Source organism: Arachis ipaensis, chromosome B8, assembly GCF_059453495.1.
Source record: "Arachis ipaensis isolate K30076 ecotype BB chromosome B8, ASM5945349v1, whole genome shotgun sequence".
NCBI lineage: Eukaryota > Viridiplantae > Streptophyta > Magnoliopsida > Fabales > Fabaceae > Arachis > Arachis ipaensis.
The window spans coordinates 136,535,733-136,558,772 of NC_142443.1; the positions used below are offsets into that span (position 1 = coordinate 136,535,733).

Genomic DNA, 23,040 nt, shown 5'->3' on the forward strand with positions numbered 1-23,040 from the left:
GAAAATTCACACAAAGAACAAGATCCATTCACCAGGGAAATCATGAAAACCAAAATTCCAAAAGACTTTAAGCTCCCGGATATGATTTTGTATGATGGCACCACAGATCCCAACCATCATCTCAGCAATTTTAGAAGCAGAATGTACCTCACCGACGCCTCAGATGCCGTTCGCTGCAAAGCTTTTCCAACAACTCTCACGAAAACAGCAATCAGATGGTTCGACAACCTACCTCCAAAGTCCATCTCAAACTTTGATGACCTGGCCAAAAAGTTCCTGGCCAGATTCTCCATCCATAAAGATAAGGGCAAGCACGCCCCCAGTTTACTAGGGATCAAGCAAGGAGATCGGGAGAGCCTCCGCAACTACATGGAGAGATTCAACAAAACATGCATGGACATACAAAGCTTACCAACAGAGGCCGCCATCATGGGACTCATCAATGGCCTACGAGAGGGACCTTTTAGCCAATCTATATCAAAGAAGTACCCTACCTCCTTAGACGAAGTACAAGAACGAGCAGAAAAATATATCAACATGGAAGAAAACGCTCGGTTGGGAGAAGCCTCAAAATCTGGGACCCCCTACCAAGATAAAGACAAGGAATCCAAAAGAAAAGAAGATCGACAAGGGGAGAAAATCAAAAAATACCATAATTACACTCCTCTCAGGGCATCCCTGGTCGACGTATATAAAGAAGTCTGCCATACAGAGAAAATTCCCCCAACGCGGCCACTCAAAGGCAAAAGAGGAGGAGGAAACCGGAAGGAATACTGTGAATACCATCGAGTCCGAGGGCACTCCACCAACGAGTGCTTCGACTTAAAAAATATCATAGAAAAATTGGTGAGAGAAGGAAAATTAGATCGATTTCTGGCCACCTGAGATGATGACCAAAGAAAGAGACGAAGGGACGAAGATGCCGGACGAACTGAACGATCACCTCAGACACCAGAGAGACACGTCCACATGATACACGGCGGATTCGCAGGAGGTGGGATCTCCAAATCATCTTGCAAAAGATATCTCAAAGAAGTATATCATGTCGAGGAAAAGGAAGAAGCACCCGATATCCCTGTGATAACATTCACTAAAGAGGACGCATCCGGCATCATCCTGGGACACGACGATCCCATGGTCATCACTATCATACTGGCAAACGCCAATCTACATCGCACATTAATAGACCAAGGAAGCTCCGCCGACATCTTATTCAAAACTGCCTTCGACAAGCTTGGCTTAGAAGAAAGGGAGCTTAAGGCATACCCAAACAGCTTGTTCGGGCTGGGAGATACCCCAGTACAACCACTGGGATACGTATCGCTACACACAACCTTCGGAAAAGGGAACCAATCTAGGACCCTCAAAATAGACTACATTGTGGTCGACGTAAGTTCAGCCTACAATGCTCTAATAGGTCGGACAACACTCAATCAACTCGGCGCAATAGTCTCGACTCCACATCTATGCATGAAATTCCCAACTACAGAGGGGATAGCCACGATAAAAGTAGATCAAAAGATGGCATGCCGATGTTATAACGAAAGTCTAAACCTCAGAGGCAGAGGAGAAGAGTTTCATACAATTGAACTTGGCGGAGTTCAGCGACGAGAAGAACTCTGTCCGCAGCCAGAAGGTGAGATAGAGAAGATTCATATCGGAGACACCTCGGATAAAACAACTAATATCGGCACGATCCTAAGAGGAGACTTAAAAGAATTACTGATACAATTCTTACGAGATAATGTTGATCTCTTCGCATGGAAAGCCGCAGACATGCCAGGCATAGACCCTAAGCTAATGTGCCACAAGTTGGCGGTCTACCCAGGATCTCGGCCGGTGCAGCAGAGACGAAGAAAACTTGGGCCAGAGCGATCCCAAGCTGTGGAAGAACAAGTACAAGCACTACTGGAGGCAGGATTCATAAGAGAAGTCAAATACCCACTATGGCTAGCCAACGTCGTCTTGGTGAAAAAATCAAATGGGAAGTGGCGAATGTGCACCGATTACACCGATCTCAACAAAGCCTGCCCAAAAGATCCATACCCACTCCCAAGTATCGACGCTCTGGTAGATACTTCCTCTGGATATAGATACCTCTCGTTTATGGACGCATACTCGGGATACAACCAAATCCTCATGTATCCACCAGATCAAGAAAAGACCTCGTTCTTAACACCGAAAGCAAATTACTGCTACATCGTTATGCCTTTCGGTCTCAAGAACGCAGGAGCTACTTATCAAAGGCTAATGAATAAAGTCTTCTCAGATCACATCAGAAAAATCATGGAAGTCTATGTGGACGACATGTTGATAAAGACACAAAGCGAAGATACATTATTGTCCGACCTGGCTCAAGTGTTCGACACTATAAGGAAGCATGACATGCGACTCAATCCCGCAAAATGCACCTTTGCAGTAGAAGCAGGCAAATTCTTAGGGTTCATGCTCACACAAAGAGGAATTGAAGCAAACCCGGATAAATGTCAAGCCATACTCAACATGAAGAGCCCCATCTGTGTCAAAGAAGTACAGCAACTCAACGGGAGATTGGCCGCCCTATCCAAATTCTTAGCAGGAGCAGCGATAAGGTCTCTCCCCTTCTATGCCATTTTAAGGAAGGGAAAGCAGTTCGAATGGACGACAAAATGTGAACAAGCCTTCCAAGACTTCAAGGAATTCTTAGGACGGCCGCCTACCCTATCTCGACCACGAAAAGGAGAACCGCTCATATTGTATCTCGCAGTAGGAAACCGGGCAATAGCCTCAGCACTAGTCAGAGAAGACAAAAGTGGGCAACAACTTGTCTACTTCATAAGCAAAGCGCTACAGGGATCCGAGCTGAACTACCAGAAAATAGAAAAGTTTTGCCTACACCCTCATTCTAATATCTCGACGACTTCGCCCGTACTTCCAGGCTCACACCATTAAGGTCCGAACTAACCAGCCCATAAAAGGAATATTACAGAAAACAGATTTAGCAGGTAGAATTTTACAATGGGCAGTAGAGTTATCAGAGTTCGACCTCCAGTACGAACCTTGGACGGCCATCAAATCGCAGTATCTGGCCGACTTCATCGCAGAATTCACAGATGCCCTGGAAACCCCCACAGAATGGAATCTCTATATAGACGGTTCTTTAAATAAAACTGGAAGCGGCGCAGGCGTGATAATAGAAAGTAATCAAGGAACCCAAGTTGAGCTCTCCCTCAAGTTCGGGTTCTCGGCCTCAAACAACCAGGCGGAATATGAAGCATTATTAGCTGGTTTGAAGCTGGCTAAAGAGGTTGGAGCTTAGAAACTCAACATTTACAGTGATTCACAAGTAGTCACCTCACAGATAACAGGGAGCTATCAAGCCAAAGATCCTACCATGAAAAAGTATTTGGATAAAACCAAGGAACAGCTCAGACAGCTCGGGGAATATAAGATCTGCCACATACCCCACGAACAAAATGCCCGAGCTGATGCACTCTCGAAACTAGTCAGCACCAAACCAGGGGGCAACAATAGAAGCCTCATACAGGAAATGCTACAGAACCCGTCAATCTCGGAAGAGGAAAAAGTCCTAGCCATAACAAGTCAGGACCAAGGATGGATGACCCCCATAATCAACTACCTCAAAGCAGGAACACTCCCCACAGAAGAAAAGGAGGCAAAGAGGTTAAAAAGAGAGGCACAATACTACACCATCATAAACAACATCCTATACAAAAGAGGAATCTCAATACCATTGCTAAAATGCATGCCAACCTCCAACACAAGGGAAGTGTTAGAAGAAGTACACGGCAGCATTTGTGGCAATCATCTCGGAGCACGAGCTCTCACCAAAAAGGTACTCCGAGCGGGATTTTATTGGCCGACTCTACAGAAGGAAGCTACAGAATTTGTAAAGACATGCCCACCATGTCAGAAACATGCCAACTTTTACATCGCCCCGCCAGAAGAGCTCATCAGTGTAATTTCACCCTGGCCGTTTGCAAGATGGGGACTCGATCTTCTCGGCCCCTTCCCCCAGGGGTCAGGACAAGTTAAATTTCTCATAGTAGGGGTAGACTATTTCACAAAGTGGATTGAGGCAGAACCCCTAGCCAACGCCACCGCTCAAAGAAGCCGGAAATTCTTATATAGAAACATTGTCACAAGGTTTGGGGTTCCATATTCAATAACCACAGACAATGGCACTCAATTCACAGATGCAGGCTTCAGAAAACTAGTAGCCGACTTGAATATAAAGCACCAGTACACCTCCGTTGAACACCCACAAGCCAATGGACAGGCCGAAGCTGCCAACAAAGTCATATTGGCCAGGTTAAAATGGAGATTACAATATGCAAAGGGAGCTTGGGTAGATGAGCTTCCACAGGTCCTATGGACATATCGAACGACGCCACATTCCACCACGAAGGAATCCCCCTTCCGGTTAGCATATGGAATAGAAGCAATGATTCCAGTAGAGATCGAGGAAGGATCGCCTAGAGTGGTTCATTACAATGAGGGAGCAGACTCCCAACTTCAGAGGGAAGAGCTTGACCTACTACCTGAAATCCAAGAAAGAGCTCGGATCAGGGAAGAAGCACTAATGCGTCCAATGGCTTCCAGATATAATCAAAGGGTAGTGCCGAGAAGTTTCATGGAGAATGATCTCATCCTAATCCGAAATGATATCGGAACAACTCTACCAGGAGAAGGAAAGCTGGCAGCAAACTGGAAAGGACCCTATCGAGTCGTGGAAGTACTTGGGAAGGGCTACTACAGACTGTCTGAACTCGATGGACGAGAGCTTCCCAGATCATGGCACGCCTGCAACCTAAGAAGGTACTACAGTTAGAAAAGGTAAAAGATCTCATTATTGGATGCACTCTTTTTCCTGAAAAGATTTTTTAACGAGGCACCAAGTTGAGACTCAGACGCGATCCGACTTAAAGGGATGAAAAATTCCCACATGTATATATTTGCACTTTCCTTTGAATAAAATATATTTTTTAGATATTCTACAAGATCTCAAGACACATTAATCTTAAGCATTCATCGTCCGATTATAAAGCAACAGATCGGCGGAAAGTGAAAAACAATTTCACTGCACGATCACGATAAAGATAAACCGTCCGATAAAGGTGAAAATGCGATTCACCCAAAAGACGATCTAGAGATGACAACCACTTTCTACAAATCGGCAAAGATGAACACAGAATAATGTAAGAAGTTATCAAAAGTGATCCAAAAAAGAACCTGACGAGGTCTTATGGATTGCTAAAATAATAACTTAAAGACTGGCCGACGTTAAGAAGTCGGACCAAGTCAACCCAAGTTATAAATAAACCCTGGAAAGAGGTCTGGCCAACCCTATTAAAGAGGATTACTTTAACTTAGAAGGGCCCGACATGACAAAGTCAGCCCAAAATGAAAAAGTTATAAAAGTAGTCCCTAAAAGAGACCTGACAAAGGTCCAAAAAAGAGGACTACAAAAATAACTTAGAAAGAAGACGACGCAAAGAAGTCGGCCTCCTACAAACAAGTTATAAAAGTAATCCCTGAAAGAGACCTGACAAAGGTCCAAAAAAGAGGATTACAAAATAACTTAGAAGAGATCGACCTAACGAAGTCGATCTCTTACAAAAGAAAGTTATAAAAGTAATCCCTGAAAGAGACCTGACAAAGGTCCAAAAAAGAGGATTACAAAATAACTTAGAAGAGATCGACCTAACGAAGTCGATCTCCTACAAAAGAAAGTTATAAAAGTAATCACTGAAAGAGACCCGACAAAGGTCCAAAAAAGAGGATTACTAGAAATAACTTAAAAACGAAAGCTACAGCTTGGACCGACAGGAGAAGTCGGACCAATGAAAGCTACAGCTTGGACCGACAAGAGAAGTCGGACCAACAAAACTACCACAGACAAGTCGAAAGAAGGCCGAAAAGACCTCTCAAACAAATTATGCAAAAGATCGACATGATAGCATCGGTCAACTACAAATAAACTTGGAAAAGGACAACATAAGAGAAGCCGGTCATGGATTGACACTTAAAAACAGCTCAAAAAGGCTGAACAACAAGGCCTCAACATTCTCAAAGCGCATAAAGAAGTGCAAGCAAGCATGATATAAAATACCAAGCTTCAGGGTCAGACCCAAAAAAGCTTAGAAGCTACTCGTTGCGTTTGTTTTAATGGGTTGCTAAAAGCAACCAAAAAGAGTGTCATCAAAGGATACCAACCACAAAGTAAAAAGTTAAAAGCCCACAAGCCGGGCCAACTACACAGATATCTAAAAACTAAAGATCAGAAGACTTTTTAATAGCACCAGTCTGAGGAGAAGGAGGGCGAGCCTGGAGAGGAACAGCATCCACAGTACCATCATCCCGGTTTAAGATCTGGCAGTTAGGATCAGAAACAGGAGGGCCAACCTCAACAGGAGGAACAGTAGGAATTGACACCTTGGCAGAAGGAACCGGGAGAGGTTCAACATCATCATCATCCTCATCATCAGGGACAACCTTACCATCCCTGACGACATTCTCCAGGCTGAAGAGAGTGAGGTCAGCCTCGGGAGCAATAATTCGAACCTGCTCCTTCAGGTTCTCGTAAGCAGCAGTCACACTGCCGACGAGATGACCCTGGAGCTCAGAGTAATCAGCTCGGGCATTCTCCAACTCCTCCCTCAGGCGCACCACCTCCCGATAAGATGTCACATAACTGTCCTTATGTCTCATAGCCGTATCCTCGGCCAGCCTCACCGAAGCCGCCAGAGAGAGGGAACTCGCCTTCTCATTCTCCAGATCCTTCTCCAACTTGGCTACCTTTACCTCAAGCTCCTCCTTTAGGCCCTTCATCCGGTCGAACTCCTGTTTAGCCTCCTCCATAAATTCCTTAGTGGCATGGAGAGGAAGATTCTGAGCAGTTCGGTACAAGGCAGCCCCCATGTATGCCATTTTAACACTGTTTTGGGTCATAAAATCCAGATGGCGAAGGATTGACACATCATCCATGGGGAGGGTACTGTAGGGACCGATCTGCTGGTCTACAAATTCGATTGCATTAAAATCAGGGGCGTCAAGGTTGAAGACCTCAGTTGTTTTTTGTTTCTTATTGGGATGAGCACCAGAAGTAGCAGCTGAAGACTGTGGAGGCTCAGCCAGACGAACCCGAGGAGTCGGGATCACTTTCCTTGGCCCAGGAGAACTCGGCACGGGCGGCTTCACTTGCACTAGGGAAGATCCCTCCCCGGCCGCCTTGGCCGAGATGTTCTGAGCAGCAGCAGCCTTCTTCGCCTTCTTGTAGGCCTTCATGGAATCATTATTTTTCGACATCTCTGAAAAAACAGAATCAACCATAACGACAAGTTACAACACAGGAAAAGAAAAGCTCAGAAAGCAAGTATAAAAATAAATCAGACAGTACCCAAAGCAGTTCGAACCAAAGACGGATCACTCAAGAACCTTTTTGTATCCAGATGGGGTGGTTTCCCCCACAAATCCTCAAGAACAACCACAAAAGCCCGCTCAACCTCATTAAGCATCTCCCATGTATAACGTGGCACTCTCACATTCTTTTGCCACTCTAGAGGAAAAGCAGGCTCATCATTTTCATCAAGAAAAAAGGGGCGGACCCCCTCAACAGCACGGACGCGGAAGAAATAGTTCTTAAAATCTTTAAAAGACTCATCATACATGGCAAAAACTTTATGCCCCTGGGCCGACCTGAAAGAAACCCAAGAAGCTTTCTTTTTGGAGGAACCTCCGGGCTTGGCCGAGACAAAAAGATAAAGGAAAAGAGTTTTAGAAGATGCTATGCCTAACTCTTGGCAAAGCAGTTGAAATATTTTGATAAAACCCCAGGAATTCAGATGAAGCTGGGATGGAGCAATGTTACATGACCACAACAGGTCGGTTTCAAAAGCAGTAAAAGAAAAAGTAACGTCTAACTGGCTGAAGAAGTATTTATAAGCATAAAAGAAGGGACGCTCCCCCTCGAGGAAAGTAGAAAAGCAAGCCCTCTCATCGAAATCAGGAGCTACGAGTTCATAATCCCTCTCCCGGGCACTGCTACTACAAATCCTATGACGCTTCCTCAGTTCTACACAAAATTCAGCATCCACGACAGAGACACACATTAGGACAAGGGAATCCAGCCAATCAGACATCCCCTCAGGAACTTTGGAAGACACCTCTACAATATTATTGCGAGAAGACATGACGTCGACTAATCCTACAAATAAGAAAAGAAGATTGGATTACTAAAAATCATCTCGGACGAGGGGCAAAACAACTCGACAAAAATAACACAGGCAAACACATAGGAAAGGAAAACCCCAAGACTCAAAACCAAAGTCCTGGGGCATCCTTTGGAGGCAGAAACAAGGCAAGGTTTCAGAAAATTCCTACAGCTTACGAAGGTCTCAAATAAACGCAAAGGAAGCAAAAAACACAAAAAGCCACTATCTTTCTACAATTTCACCAAACAAAAGGGCATAGCAAAAAAGCCGAAAGCAGAAAAATCGTCAAAGATACAACCTTTTTTCAGAAACAAAAATCATCATTTCAAATACAATCATCAAAAGCACAAGCGGAAGCGACGGCAACATGCAAAATTCTAAAGGCATCAAGCAGCAGAGAAAGTCAAAGAAATCACACAAAAAGACGAAGAAATCTCAGAATACACAACAATCGGGCACAGTAAAACAGAAAAATCCAAACTTTCTCCAAATCAAGACTTTCTCTAAATCAGACAAAGAAAATGACGCAGAAGAAAGGGAAGGAGAAAACCAACCTGGAACAAAAGAGAAGCTGCAAAAGCTGAAGACGGGAAAATGGAATCAACCAAGAGAATCGCCAAATGACGCTATCACGCAAGGAAAGGCAGAACGATGCGGATGAAAACAGAAAGTGAGAGAGTAAAAGAAGAAGTTACGAAGGAGAGAAACTGTTTTTTTATCGAAAGATTCAAAATAAAAACCAAGGGAAACGGGCAATTAAAACCAATTAATGAAGGTATTTAAAGCCTCGCATATTCCCAAAGTCAAAATATTAATGCAAAAGCGCACGCTTTCAGAAGAAGCGAAAGAAGAAACGTTCCATATTCAAAAAGACTCTACAAAGAAAGGAATCGACAAAATGCTTGAACTCAGTTTCACCAAAGAAGGACCGAAGTCAAAGGACTCGACCTCAAAGAAGAAGACCGAGCTCAAGCAGGGGCACTGTTCATACCCTGGGTCGAGCTATCCGACCCGGGATGATTGGCGACAAATCGACCGACCTCTTCAGGTCAGACTATCCGACCTCTTCTTCTAAAGAGCTCGGCCAATCAACAGGAAAGCCCAATAAAGGGCCCAAATAGAAGAACACGACCCAAATCCACAGGCAGTCCGAGCCTACAGAGATAAGAGCGATTCCCTTGAAGATAAGCTGACCTCACCCAAAGATAAGATAAGAACAAGATAACTAACTTATCTTATCTAAAAAGGTCACTCCACACTACTATAAATACACTGGAGTACCCAGGTATAACTCATACTCTGATTCTACATAAAACCTGCTTAATACCCATGCTAACTTAAGCATCGGAGTCTCTTGCAGGTACCCCCACCCTCCGGTGGCCAAGGATCAGCAGTGCAGCAAGTCCAACAAGTCGGACACAACAGCTCCGGCTGCCACTAGCCAGCCGGACACATCATCTCCGACCAGTACAGAAGATCTCATCCGAGATCAACCTCCAGTTTCAGGTAACCCTCGGAACAAGACTCGAAACTCTTTTGACCCTATGTCGTCAGGGTGGCCGGGCACTGTGAAAGCCCGGATGAGCTCACCCCATAAATATTCACCAGTGAGGGTGATGGATATGGATCATGATTATGATCAAGTTTATATTGAGTATAACTCGAGTTGGGGAGACACGACAGAGGGACAGTCCAATGGTTAGCTACCAGGACTTGTCGGGTTGGCTCTATAACCGACAGATGATATCATCAGCCACTAGGAACAGGCATGCATCATATGCATTTATGTGACATTGTTTGGGTGTGCATATTGTACTTAGTTTGCCTTTGTGACTATTTGAGATTATCTGCTACTTGCTTTACTTGCTGTAACTGTTTGTTTGTGCTTGAACCTCCTATCTGTGTTTGCAACTGGGACTCTGTTGGATTGTGGTGATTGGTTGTTATTGGATTGTTTGGGCCTAGGGCCGTGGTTGAAATGAGATGGACCGATGGTTGGTTTCGGTTTTGTGTTTCCGATTTGGAATAGTATGAAAGGCTATTTTTGGTTTAGCATAGATGAACCTTTTGAAAGGCTTTCGAAATATTGTTTTAAATGAACAGATTCCTCTTTCAGAAAAAGATTTCAGATTTTCTCTTTTACTGTAAACCGTTATTTTTGAAAAGAGGCATAAGTCAGTTATTAACCACTGGTACGGTTTATCTTCACGTATCTTATTACAGTAATTCCCAAAAACCCTCTACTGAGAACCTTTTCGAGGATGATGTTCTCACCCCCCTACATTTTTTCCCTTCCAGGATATGGATGCAGAAGTCACGAAGAGTTTATTTGTTTTGTTAAAATGCTCTGTATTGCTTTGGATTATTACTTGTTGTACCATCGCCTTTATCTTGATATATTCTGTAAGAGGGATAGGAATTGTATTGGTTAATTCTTGTAATGTTATATATATATATATATATATATATATATATATATATATATATATATATATATATATATATATATATATATATATATATATATATATATATATATATATATATATATGGATGTACTCTTTATGAGTTTTTGTAAGTTGTATGGTACCTATGGATGTACGTTATCGAACAAAAGTATTTTTGGAGCGGTTTTGCGGTTTAAAGTTTTAAACAGGCTCATATTTTAGTATTAAATAATATAAAAGTCGTCGTAATGTCTGAGCTATCAGAGTCGCGCAGCCGGAAGCGTGAGCTTTGGTAGTTAGGGTGTTACACATATCAATCAAATAATTGTAATTTATTATATCAATTATTTTAAGTCATTAATTTATAAGGTACATAATAGCATAGATGATTTGTTTTTTATAATGATTAAATACAATAAATACAGATTAATTTAGTTAAAAAAATTATTGTCTCATATGTTTTCCTATTTATTTTTCTAATTTATTAAATCCAATCAATTATAATAAATTAATTATATCAACTAATTATTTTAATCAATTATTTCCTAATTTATTTTTTTGAATTCAATAAATCAAATAAAATCAATTATACTAATTATTTGTATCAACTAACTAATTTGATTAATTCTTAAAAATATTTTTATTTTATTTATTTAAATACATGAATTATAACTGATTAGTTATTTAATTTTATTACGATAAATATCAAATTCTATTTCGAATATAAAAATATAAAATTTTATTCCTACAATTTTTATTTTACCACTATAAAAGACCATATATGCTAGAAGAAAATATCATTCATTTACCAATTACTCTTTCATTAGGTAGCTTTTACAACAAGTCTTTTTTTCCCTATGAGGCGTCGTCGCAAGAAGTCAACTATCGTGGACACAAACCACCACATACTCTTCAACTCCCGTGCTCATCATTCAGAGCAATATATGATATGTTATCCATGAAATATTTATAGACCATGGTGTTCTCATGTATGCATAAATAAAAAAAAATTTGTAATTAAGCTTAAGTCATTTACCTGTTTGTGTGGTATATTATAGTGTGAAATTACTTTCAATTTGTGTTGTGCAATGATATTATAGTTTAATTTAAGCTTTTGTTTTAGAACTGTGTTATGATTTTATCTCATCATTTTCTCTTAGATATCAAGTTGATGTATTTTTATTTATTATTATTGAAATGGATATGATATAAAATTTGTAAAAAAAAAAAAATAAAACTCTCACACTTAATTTATTTTATTGTAGTTGTAAGACCCAGAACCTTTGAAAAGTCTTTTTATGATCAAGTCTCAAATCATATAATTATTTATAGCCTTAATTTTAGAAATTATTTTATTAAAGATAATTAAGGCAAGTTTTGATTTATTGAATTTGAGATAAGTTATGATTATTATCAAATTTTATAATTATTGAATTATTTTCTATATTTAAACCACAAAGTTGGTGGTTGTGAAATAATAAGAATTTTATATGATTTTGGACTAAATAATTAATATTTTAGAATATTGATACTACTGTTTTGAGAAAATAAAGAATTTAATTATATTATTTCTAATTATTTGATTTGGACAATTTATTGAAAATAATTTGTGAAATTGATGAGCAAATAGTATTTTCTATATATAAATAGTGTTGGATTTAATTTGGGTTTCAATTACTATATTGTCCACAATTTTATCGAAAATTACCATAATGTCCTTAACTCTAAGTTTCAAAATGAAACCTAGCTCCCTCAAACCCAAGCAGCCGCAGCTGCTGCCCCTCTCTACCCTAAACACAAACACTCAGCCATATGAAGAATGAAGGAAACAGAATTTGAGAGAGAAGAGGCAGAGAATTTGGGATCGGAAACACGACCCACACCCATGAAACATTGTTGGCCGAACGGAGGAGAGGGGAGGTGAGGAAGCGCGGCACCGGCAGGCATCACTGCCGCCGCGCCGTCGTGTTGCATCAGGGAGGGCGAGTGAGCGAGCAAACAGACACGAGAGGGAGAGGATCGCGCCGCCACGGTCGTCCAGGAGAAGCGCCGTAGAAGCTGCTGCGCAGCCCAGAATCCGCGTTCAACTCGCCGCCGTTTGGCCCAGCCACGAGCTGCTGTCGGAATCGTGCGAGGAGGAGTGCGACGCACCGCGCGAAGCTGGCCTCCGTGTGCTGTCGCCATCGCCTCGAACTGCTGCCGCCAGCCCTGTGCCGCCACTGCTGGAGATCCGCCCGATCTGGTCTGAAGGAAAGGAAGAGGTTCAGGCCGCCGTTGCTACTTGCGTTGTGAGCTTTTGCACCAGCCACCACCGCAGGTGTTGCTGTCGGAGAAGGAAGCTGCATCTCTGTGATTCTAGCCGCCGGGAGTGGTTCTGTGACTTCCAGAATCGCCGCCGGAGCTCCGGGCTGAGCTTCTGCCACTTGAGACCCTGCTGCTGTCGCCGGAAAAGTTTGCCGGTAAGGATTTTAGTTGAGGTTTCTGTCTTTTTGGATTTTGAGAAGGTTTAACGCTGCGTGGTTTTTATAGTTGATCCACTGAAGCTTCTGGCCGCCGCCGGAGCTGTTGCCGGGCCGGTTCGAAATCGCAGCTGCCCCATTGTGTTATTCGGTAAGAAATTATATTTCGAAAAGCCTCGAATTAGTATTCGTTTGTGTTTGGTTAATGAATGATTTTTGGGTAACGTGGGGGTCGAGTCTTGATTATTATATGTTGCAATTAGTGTTGCTATGGTTATTGCGAAAGTGGCTGGGAGCTGAGGTTTTGGTTGCCGTCAGTTCGGGTTGAGGCGGAAAGGACTCTATGAGACGTTTGGATTATGGAATTTGCGTTTTGAGGTAGGGGCGCTTTCCAAAAACTATATTCTTATATATTGGAATTATTACATATGGATACTGATGTGAGAGAATGTGTATTTGGTGATTGTATCGGCCTTATGTATGGCTTGATTTGCATTGGTTGATTATGAACGTCTGTTGGTTGAATTGTTGTGTGGTTTTGTGAAACGAAATGCTTTTCAAGTTGATTCTTTTAAAGCTTTGAGATCGAGTTTAATCCGTTGAGAATTAAATTGAGTTAATTTTATTGAGAATGTGAAAAATAGAATCCACTCTTGAATTCAGCCTGGCTTGCTTTAAATGATCTGGTTTTTGATGAATGATTGTTACTGAACCGTTTCTTTGAAACTTTAGAAATGAGTTTATTCGGCTGATAATGATTTGATTTTTGAAACAGTTTTCTTGAAATATGGTATTGATATTAACTGTTGGATTTTGGCTTGCCTTTGAATTGATTTTGGATTCTGGGCTGTTGGAAAAGATTGTGGAATGGTTTTGTTGGGACCCGGACCGGGTGGCAAAGTCCAAGTTTTAGGGGAGATGCTGCCGAAATTTCTATAAAATCCGAGTCTTTATTGAAATGTTGTCTGGGAAAAATGATGAGCTGAAGGCTTCTACTATTTTAGTTGAAATATCAAGAAAAGGATGATTCATGCTTTTGAAATGAATTATTAAAGAGGGAATTGTGATTTAGTCTTGCTTCTTAAGAAAGGCATTGTATCTTTTTCATGAGAAAGTTATTTAGATGAAACTTATGTTTTAAAGCTGTTTTAAATGTGACAAGGGCAATGCCTTTGAATTTGACTTGAAGGTTTCAATTAGAGGAGTTTTAATGATGTTGAAAGAACCTAAATGTCTATTGACAAGTTTCATTTTGAAATGTTTTGGGAAAGGTTTTAAGTACTCTTTGAACTCTGAATTCTTGCAAGACTAAAACAATTTTGAACAGTTGAAACGTTCTAGAATTTATCATGGGGGTTGAAGTTGGTTTTGCCTAAGTAAAGGAAACGGCTTGAAAGAAGTAAATGATTACGTGACTCGGTTTAGCTTAGATCCTATTTTATTACTCAAATAAAAAAGCCAAGGTTTTAATGATTTTAAATGAATTTGGCGAAATGAGTTATGCTATTCTCCCCTAAGGACTTGGGACCTTGCCGAGAAATTTTGTTATAAAATCCCATTGTTGGATGGATGATTTTGAATGTTTCAAAATGAATCTTTAACTTTCCATGGTTATGGAAGTTTTGAAAAGAGGATGCCGAGAGTGGCATGGTTTTAAAAGGGGAATTTACCTTGAGTAAAAGTGGCTTATGAGCCCGAGATGATTTGAGAAATGAGATCTTTAAAGCCAAGGTTGAAAAGAGTTGAAACTTGTTTTCAAAGTGAAATGATTTGGGAAAAAGTGATTTATGGCTTAAATGCCGATTTTATGAATTGATGATGTTGAATGTGGAAGTGCTGTTTTGTTGTGAGCCGGAATGGCTGTGTATGATTATAAATATTGGTTGGTTCTAGATTGAACCGTGAGCCGAAATGGCTGTGTATGATATGAATATTGGCTGGTTTTGGACTGAACCGTGAGCCGGATGGCTGAGATGGATGTTGATCCATGGATGAGATTGAATGCATGTATATGCTGAATCATTGATAAATGTGAATGTTGCACTTCCACTATCGGAGATAAGAGTTTCCTTGGGAGAAAGCAGTGGCTAGCCACCACGTGCTCCAGGTTGAGACTCGAAGCTCTTTTGACCCTATGTCGTTAGGGTGGCCGGGCACTGTGAAAGCCCCGGATGAGCTCACCCCCATAAATATTCACCAGTGTGGGTGATGGATATGGATCATGATTATGATCAAGTTTATATTGAGTATAACTCGAGTTGGGGAGACACGATAGAGGGACAGTCCAATGGTTAGCTACCAGGACTTGTCAGGTTGGCTCTATAACCGACAGATGATATCATCAACCACTAGGACAGGCATGCATCATATGCATCTACGTGACATTGTTTGCGTGTGCATATTGTACTTGGTTTGCCTATGTGATTACTTGAGATTAACTGCTGCTTGTTCTACTTGCTGTAACTGTTTGCTTGTTCTTGAACTTCCTATCTGTGTTTGCAACTGGGACTCTGTTGGATTGTGGTGATTGGTTGTTGTATAGATTTTTTGGGCCTAGGGCCGTGGTTGAATTGAGATGGACCGATGGTTGGTTTCGGTTTTGTGGTTATGGTTTGGGAATGTATGAAAGGCTAATTTGGTTCAGCATGGATAAACCTTTTGAAAGGCTTTTGAATATTGTTTTAAATGAACAGTCTCCTCTTTCAGAAAAGGATTTCAGATTTCTCTTTTACTGTAAACCTTTGTTTTTGAAAAGAGGCAGAAGACGGTTATTAATCACTGGTATGGTTTATCTTCACGTATCCTATTACAGTAATTCCCAAAAACCCTCTACTGAGAACCCTTTCGAGGATGATGTTCTCACCCCCCTATATTTTTCCCCTTTCAGGATATGGACGCAGAAGTCACGAAGAGTTTATTTAGTTGTTGTTGAGATGCTCTGTATTGCTTTAGATTATTTATTGTACCCTCTCCTGTATCTTGATATATTCTGTAAGAGGGTTAGGGATTGTATTGGTTAATGCTTGTAATATGATATATATATCTATGTATATATATGGATGTATCCTTTATGAGTTTTTGTAAGTTGTATGGTATCTATGGATATATGTTATCGAACGAAAGTATTTTGGGAGCGGTATTGCGGTCTAAAGTTTTAAACAGGCTCATATATTAGTATAAAATAGTATAAGTGTTGTCGTAATGTCCGAGCTATCAGAGTTGCGCAGCCGGAAGCGTGAGCTTTGGTAGTTAGGGTGTTACATTATGGAATCAGAACGGTCTTTCCTGTAGAGCCTGAGGAATGGACCGACTATGCTTTAGTTGCATACTCTGAGTGTCTGTCATGCAATAGTCTTGTCGAATGGCAAGAATTAGAGCTTTATGCACATGACAATCTATTGATTAACGCCGTTAGTCTTGCATTGCATAATTCTTGGTATTAAGTTTGGCCGGCTTAATACTAGTGAATTATGTATATGAGAGCACTAATAGGTTATCATAGATGATATACGAGTTTTGAGTAAAGCGAATCGCGGGTTTTGGGAACGTTAGAAACTATTTCTCGAGGCTATTCAGTTGTGTCTTGAATTCTGTTCGAGTCGACCTGTTCCTTCATGTCCTAACTTGAAGTTCTTGTTTGCTAATCCTCTTGAAAAGTAGTTTGATTTTTTTCAACTCTATTCCTCTATTCATATGCCTTCTTGATTGATCTTAAGTGGATATGCTTGTTTGAAATCATTGTTGCATCTATCTTCCTCTATTTGAGTTCTTCTTGATTCCTGTATTCTTTGATATGGCTTTGAACTGGTCCTAATGCACTGTGCATTCTAACTCCTGATTTCGAGTACATTCTTAGAGAAATTGTTGATTCAGTTTTTCTCTTATTTGATAGTGATCACAGCCAATTTTGAGATTTTTATGAAAATTACTGTTGAATAGATGTATTCTTATCTATATGTGAAATTTTGAAGATTTCTTACACAGTTTAACAACTACTCATTTTAATACCTCGCCTGTACTTTTACTGGTTTACGGGACTGCACTTACTTTAAAAGTAAATTGACTTTCTAGTAATTCTACTATAGCTCCAGTGCACATCTTCATTTGATTATGTATTTGGGTATTTTTCAGAATTTCGGAAAGAAATGGATTTTTCGCTTTTATTCCGGTTGAGTTTCGTTTGATAAGCTCCACTTAACTTATTTTGAATTGAGTCTAGTTTAGCATACTACATGGTTTATGCCATTATTGTTCTTTTGAAAATGTTGGATTCATAGCTTTCTTCTTATGAACGGACTCGCTCCTTCTTAAGCTTTTCACCTCTATGAATGTCATACGCAATTCTATTTTTAATTATACATCTACCTTTTGGGAGCACTATAATCAATCTCAGCTTTCCTTTCTCTGGTGAATCTCATTCTTATATGAGTCAGTTTGATTCGTTTCAAAATAGTGCATCGTTTATCCTCTCATTGTCTTTACAAGAGTTTTTAGTCAAAGATTTATCCTTGGAAATTTACTAATGATTGAGTTATCTTTTCCTATGACTTTTGTATTCTTTTGAATCAATTGAAGCTTGTTGATGTCTCCTGCCTAGTGGATCTTGTTTGAGCTATCTTGGTTTAAGATCCTTTCTTGCATGGCTTGACTCATTTTTAGTACATCTTAAACTTCTTGAATGTTCTTCTGAGATGGTGATTTCAAGAACACTTTTGGAGTCTTGTTTTGAACTTTTAAAAGAAGTTTTGAATTCTCTTTGGAAGAATACTAATTTATTTTCTGTTATTTGATTGAGATTGAAACCATTGCTCAATTTTGACGAAGTTAATTTAAAGTTGGCATACGTTGTTTTAAATGAAGTTTTGGAAAGCTTCATTGTTTAGTGGAAATCGGTTTGTTTGTGACGCACCACTTATTTCCTTTACCAAATTGTAAGCAAATTTTTACTTCGGAGTTTCTTTTCTAAAAAGAGTTTAACTTTCTCTTTCGTACTTGCTATAAATATTATACACGCTTGTTTGAATATGAAACTTTGAGAATTTTGGACAAGCATTTGATTACTTCCGAGTTTTTATGAACTTCTTTTGGTTAGGCTGAACACCTAATTATCTTTCTAAAATATTTGAGAAAATATTTTAGCTCTTAGCCAAACTTGTGTGCATTTTGTTTTTAAAACTCTACATGATCTACTTCAACATGAAATTGTATTGAAGTAAAGCCACATTTATGCTTTTGCTACTCTCTTGAAAAATGTTTGTGTAAATCATGTTGCTTGTATGCGAAGTTTGTATTCGTAGGTTTTGATGAATGACAAACCAACAAACGACATGAAAGACAAACCAACAAACAACTTGAATGAACAAGCATATTGAAAAATCAACCAACATTCAACATTGAGGAATGAAGAGTTGAAAGCAACACAACAACAACAAGAAACTCAAGTCCACAACATTTGAAGACAAGTATAGTGTCTTAGGACTTAGGTAACTTCTTGTTAAGAACCAATTGCTAAATCTCTCAACACACACTCACAAAATGTTTTGATGCACATCTTGCAATTCGATGCTAGCCAAATGGTTTAAAAACTTGTTTTCAAAGGTACAAAAGCATAGGAATTGACTCCAACAAGTTTGAGATCAATCCTAAGTATTTTGAAGTGATTTTAAGCCATTCTTTAAGGTTTGCATCGATGCACACTCATCTTGCATCGATGCAAAGCATGCAACGACTTGTTGCATCGATGCAAAGATGTTTGCATCGATGCAACCTAGCTGAAAATTCAAATTTCAGCTTCAAAGACACATTTGCATCGATGCAAAGTGTTATGCATCAATGCAAATGATTCAAAAACATAAAAAACGGCTAGTTTTGACAAAACGGCTCCATCCCATTAACTCCCCAACGTTTCTAAGGTTTGGGAAGTCTATAAATAGATGGATTGAAGCCTTATTTCACACATGTGAGTATTTGCAAACTATCTTGTTCATATTCTTTCATTCTACACATTTTTAAGGTGTTATAATACACAATTTGAGAGAGCAATATCAATTGGTTCAATAGTGCTAAAATTGTAATCATACACTCTTCTAGAGAGTACTCATTTCGTCTCAACAATTCTTTGAGAATTGTTTTCTTGTACACTTTGTAAATTGGAGTGTGATCTCCAAGGTTGAGTCAAGAGTTATAAACACTATAGTCGGTGAGGATACCAAAGAAGTATACTAAGTACTCAAGGCAAATCTTAGAGAAGGAATCTCTAAGTGGAGTGGGTTAGTATACGAGTGGTGATCATATACCGTGAGGTGTTAGAAACTAAGGACTCGGATTGTAAAAGGTTTTGCGCGAGTACCTTGAAGCTTGGCAATAGTGGAACTTCTCAATAGCGATTGAGAAAGAAAGTGGACGTAGGACAAGGATTGTGCCGAACCACTCTAAATAGCGTTTGCATCTCTCCAAACTCATCTCTTCAATATTTTTGTCTTTTACCTTTGAGCAAATAAATTGTGATCGAAAAGTAGCTTCGTAAGTACTTAAGGAATAGCTTAAGTCCGATTGGTGAAAAGCTTGATCAATTTATTTGAGTTGGTGTCTATTGGAAAGTAAAAGCTCCTTATAAATGCTTAGCAATTGAGTTAAGCTCTTGGAAAAATACTAGTACAATAACACTTTTGTATATTGTCTTTAACTTTCGCAAAAAGATTCATTGTTGTTGCAATACTCAATTCACCCCCCCCCCCTCTTGAGTAATTGTGCATAGGTTCTACAGTTTGTTGCTCAACTTTTCTTCTAGACTGCAAAGTGATTTTTTCGTAAGTTTTTGACTTTTTCATGAACAATGTATTTGAAAGTATTTGTAATCGTGCTCTTGAGTTCTGTGAGCTTTGTCTTGGGTTTGATATTCTTTTCTGTAAACCTTCTACTTCTTCGACTCAACTTGAATTTGTTTCGAACTAAGGCGCTGGTTCTCTTCTTATTGGTCCTATTGAATTTCTTGGATCCAAGGGTTATCTTTGGAGTTGTCAATCGATTTATTTCTAGCAAACTTCTTTGCTTGGACATCCTTATTTATCTGGAATTGGATACATTCCCTCAAATCTATGAGTAGTACCCTTGATAATTGTTTCTCCGTTCTAGATCTTGTATCCTTCTGAGTAGACTCGAGAATTGTTTTGATATCACGTGCGACTTGTAGACGTAGTAACGCGATGCGTTCGTTCTTTAAGACGTGATATGTGTATACGGAAGTTGAAGCGGTAGGTGTACAACGTTAAGAGTTGTGGGTGTTCTGTTCCTTGCGAACGGGTTTGCAGTTGTTAGGCTTATGATTGGCTATGAGGTTGTAAAATGATTGGTGGAGTTGGGAAATTGAAGTTCTGAAGTGGGAGCGAGAATTGTCAGTGAACGTTATGCCGCTGTTTAAATACCAACATGCTTTGCAGCCTTTTACCACGCTAATTACCACTTTGCTTTGTGAACGCCTATCTTGATTTGCACTCTATTTTGGCACCTCAAGTTTTTGTAAAGCTTTGAGATCATATGACCTTGTGCATTGAGCCTATCTTGTAACGTTTGCTTTGCAATCACACTCCTACCTTTGTATCGTTATCCATATGCTATCCAAGTACTTGAAAAATCATATATATGTTTATATTTTGAGATATTTTTGCTTCTTCCTTAAATGTGTTCAAGGGTGAACTGTTATGAAATTTCTTTCGTTTTGTATCAATTTTCAAAGACGAAAATTTTTGTAAGGTGGGTAGAATATAAGACCCAGAACTTTTGAAAAGTCTTTTTATGATCAAGTCTCAAATCATATAATTATTTATAGCCTTAATTTTAGAAATTATTTTATTAAAGATAATTAAGGCAAGTTTTGATTTATTGAATTTGAGATAAGTTATGATTATTATCCAATTTTATAATTATTGAATTATTTTCTATATTTAAACCACAAAGTTGGTGGTTGAGAAATAATAAGGATTTTTATATGATTTTGGACTAAATAATTAATATTTTAGAATATTGATACTACTGTTTTGAGAAAATAAAGAATTTAATTATATTATTTCTAATTATTTGATTTGGACAATTTATTGAAAATAATTTGTGAAATTGATGAGCAAATAGTATTTTCTATATATAAATAGTGTTGGATTTAATTTGGGTTTCAATTACTATATTGTCCACAATTTTATCGGAAATTACCATAATGCCCTTAACCCTAAGTTTCAAAATGAAACCCTAGCTCTCTCAAACCCAAGCAGCCGCAGCTGCTGCCCCTCTCTACCCTAAACACAAACACTCAGCCATATGAAGAATGAAGGAAACAGAATTTGAGAGAGAAGAGGCAGAGAAGGGGGGATCGGAAACACGACCCACACCCATGAAACATTGTTGGCCGAACGGAGGAGAGGGGAGGTGAGGAAGCGCGGCACCGGCAGGCATCACTGCCGCCGCGCCGTCGTGTTGCATCAGGGAGGGCGAGTGAGCGAGCAAACAGACACGAGAGGGAGAGGATCGCGCCGCCACGGTCGTCCAGGAGAAGCGCCGTAGAAGCTGCTGCGCAGCCCAGAATCCGCGTTCAACTCGCCGCCGTTTGGCCCAGCCACGAGCTGCTGTCGGAATCGTGCGAGGAGGAGTGCGACGCACCGCGCGAAGCTGGCCTCCGTGTGCTGTCGCCGTCGCCTCGAACTGCCGCCGCCGTTCCTGTGCCGCCACTGCTGGAGATCCGCCCGATCTGGTCTGAAGGAAAGGAAGAGGTTCAGGCCGCCGTTGCTACTTGCGTTGTGAGCTTTTGCACCAGCCACCACCGCAGGTGTCGCTGTCGGAGAAGGGAGCTGCATCTCTGTGATTTTGGCCGCTGGGAGTGGTTCTGTGACTTCCGGAATTGCCGCCGGAGCTCCGGGCTGAGCTTCTGCCACTTGAGACCCTGCTGCTGTCGCCGGAAAAGTTTGCCGGTAAGGATTTTAGTTGAGGTTTCTGCCTTTTTGGATTTCGAGAAGGTTTAACGCTGCGTGGTTTTTATAGTTGATCCACCGAAGTTTCTGGCCGCCGCCGGAGCTGTTGCCGGGCTGGTTCAAAATCGCAGCTGCCCCATTATGTTATTCGGTAAGAAATTATGTTTCAAAAAGCCTCGCGTTAGTATTCGTTTGTGTTTGGTTAATGAATGAGTTTTGGGTAACGTGGGGGTCGAGTCCTGATTATTATATGTTGCAATTAGTGTTACTATGGTTATTGCGAAAGTGGCTGGGAGCTGAGGTTTTGGTTGCCGTCAGTTCGGGTTGAGGCGGAAAGGACTCTGTGAGACGTTTGGATTATGGAATTTGCATTTTGAGGTAGGGGCGCTTTCCAAAAACTATATTCTTATATATTGAAATTATTACATATGGATACTGATGTAAAAGAATGTGTATTTGGTGATTGTATCGGCCTTATGTATGGCTTGATTTGCCTTGGTTGATTATGAACGTCTGTTGGTTGAATTGTTGTGTGGTTTTGTGAAATGAAATGCTTTTCAAGTTGATTTTTTAAAGCTTTGAGATCGAGTTTAATCCGTTGAGAATTGAATTGAGTTAATTTTATTGAGAATGTGAAAAGTAGAATCCACTCTTGAATTCAGCCTGGCTTGCCTTAAATGATCTGGTTTTTGATGAATAATGTCACACCCTCACTATCAGAAATCACGCTTCCGGCTGCGTTACTCTGATAGCAAGGAGTATTACGACTACTTTACATACTAAATATTAGAATAGGAGCCTATAACTCGATACTGTATCGCTGATTTCTTTGAAAACTGGAAATAGATACTTTTTTTTTCAGAAAATTACAAGTAGGCATAGATTCATATACAAGACTCCTCATATAATAATTCAATATAATATACGTATAAAACATACAATTCCTATCTCTCTTACAAACTTG

General features: G+C 40.0%; 1 pseudogene; it reads left to right on the forward strand.

Moving 5' to 3' along the window:
• The first annotated feature begins 42 nt into the window (after window positions 1-42).
• Window positions 43-22,127, forward strand: LOC110269692 (uncharacterized; annotated as a pseudogene).
• Window positions 22,128-23,040: the final 913 nt, after the last annotated feature.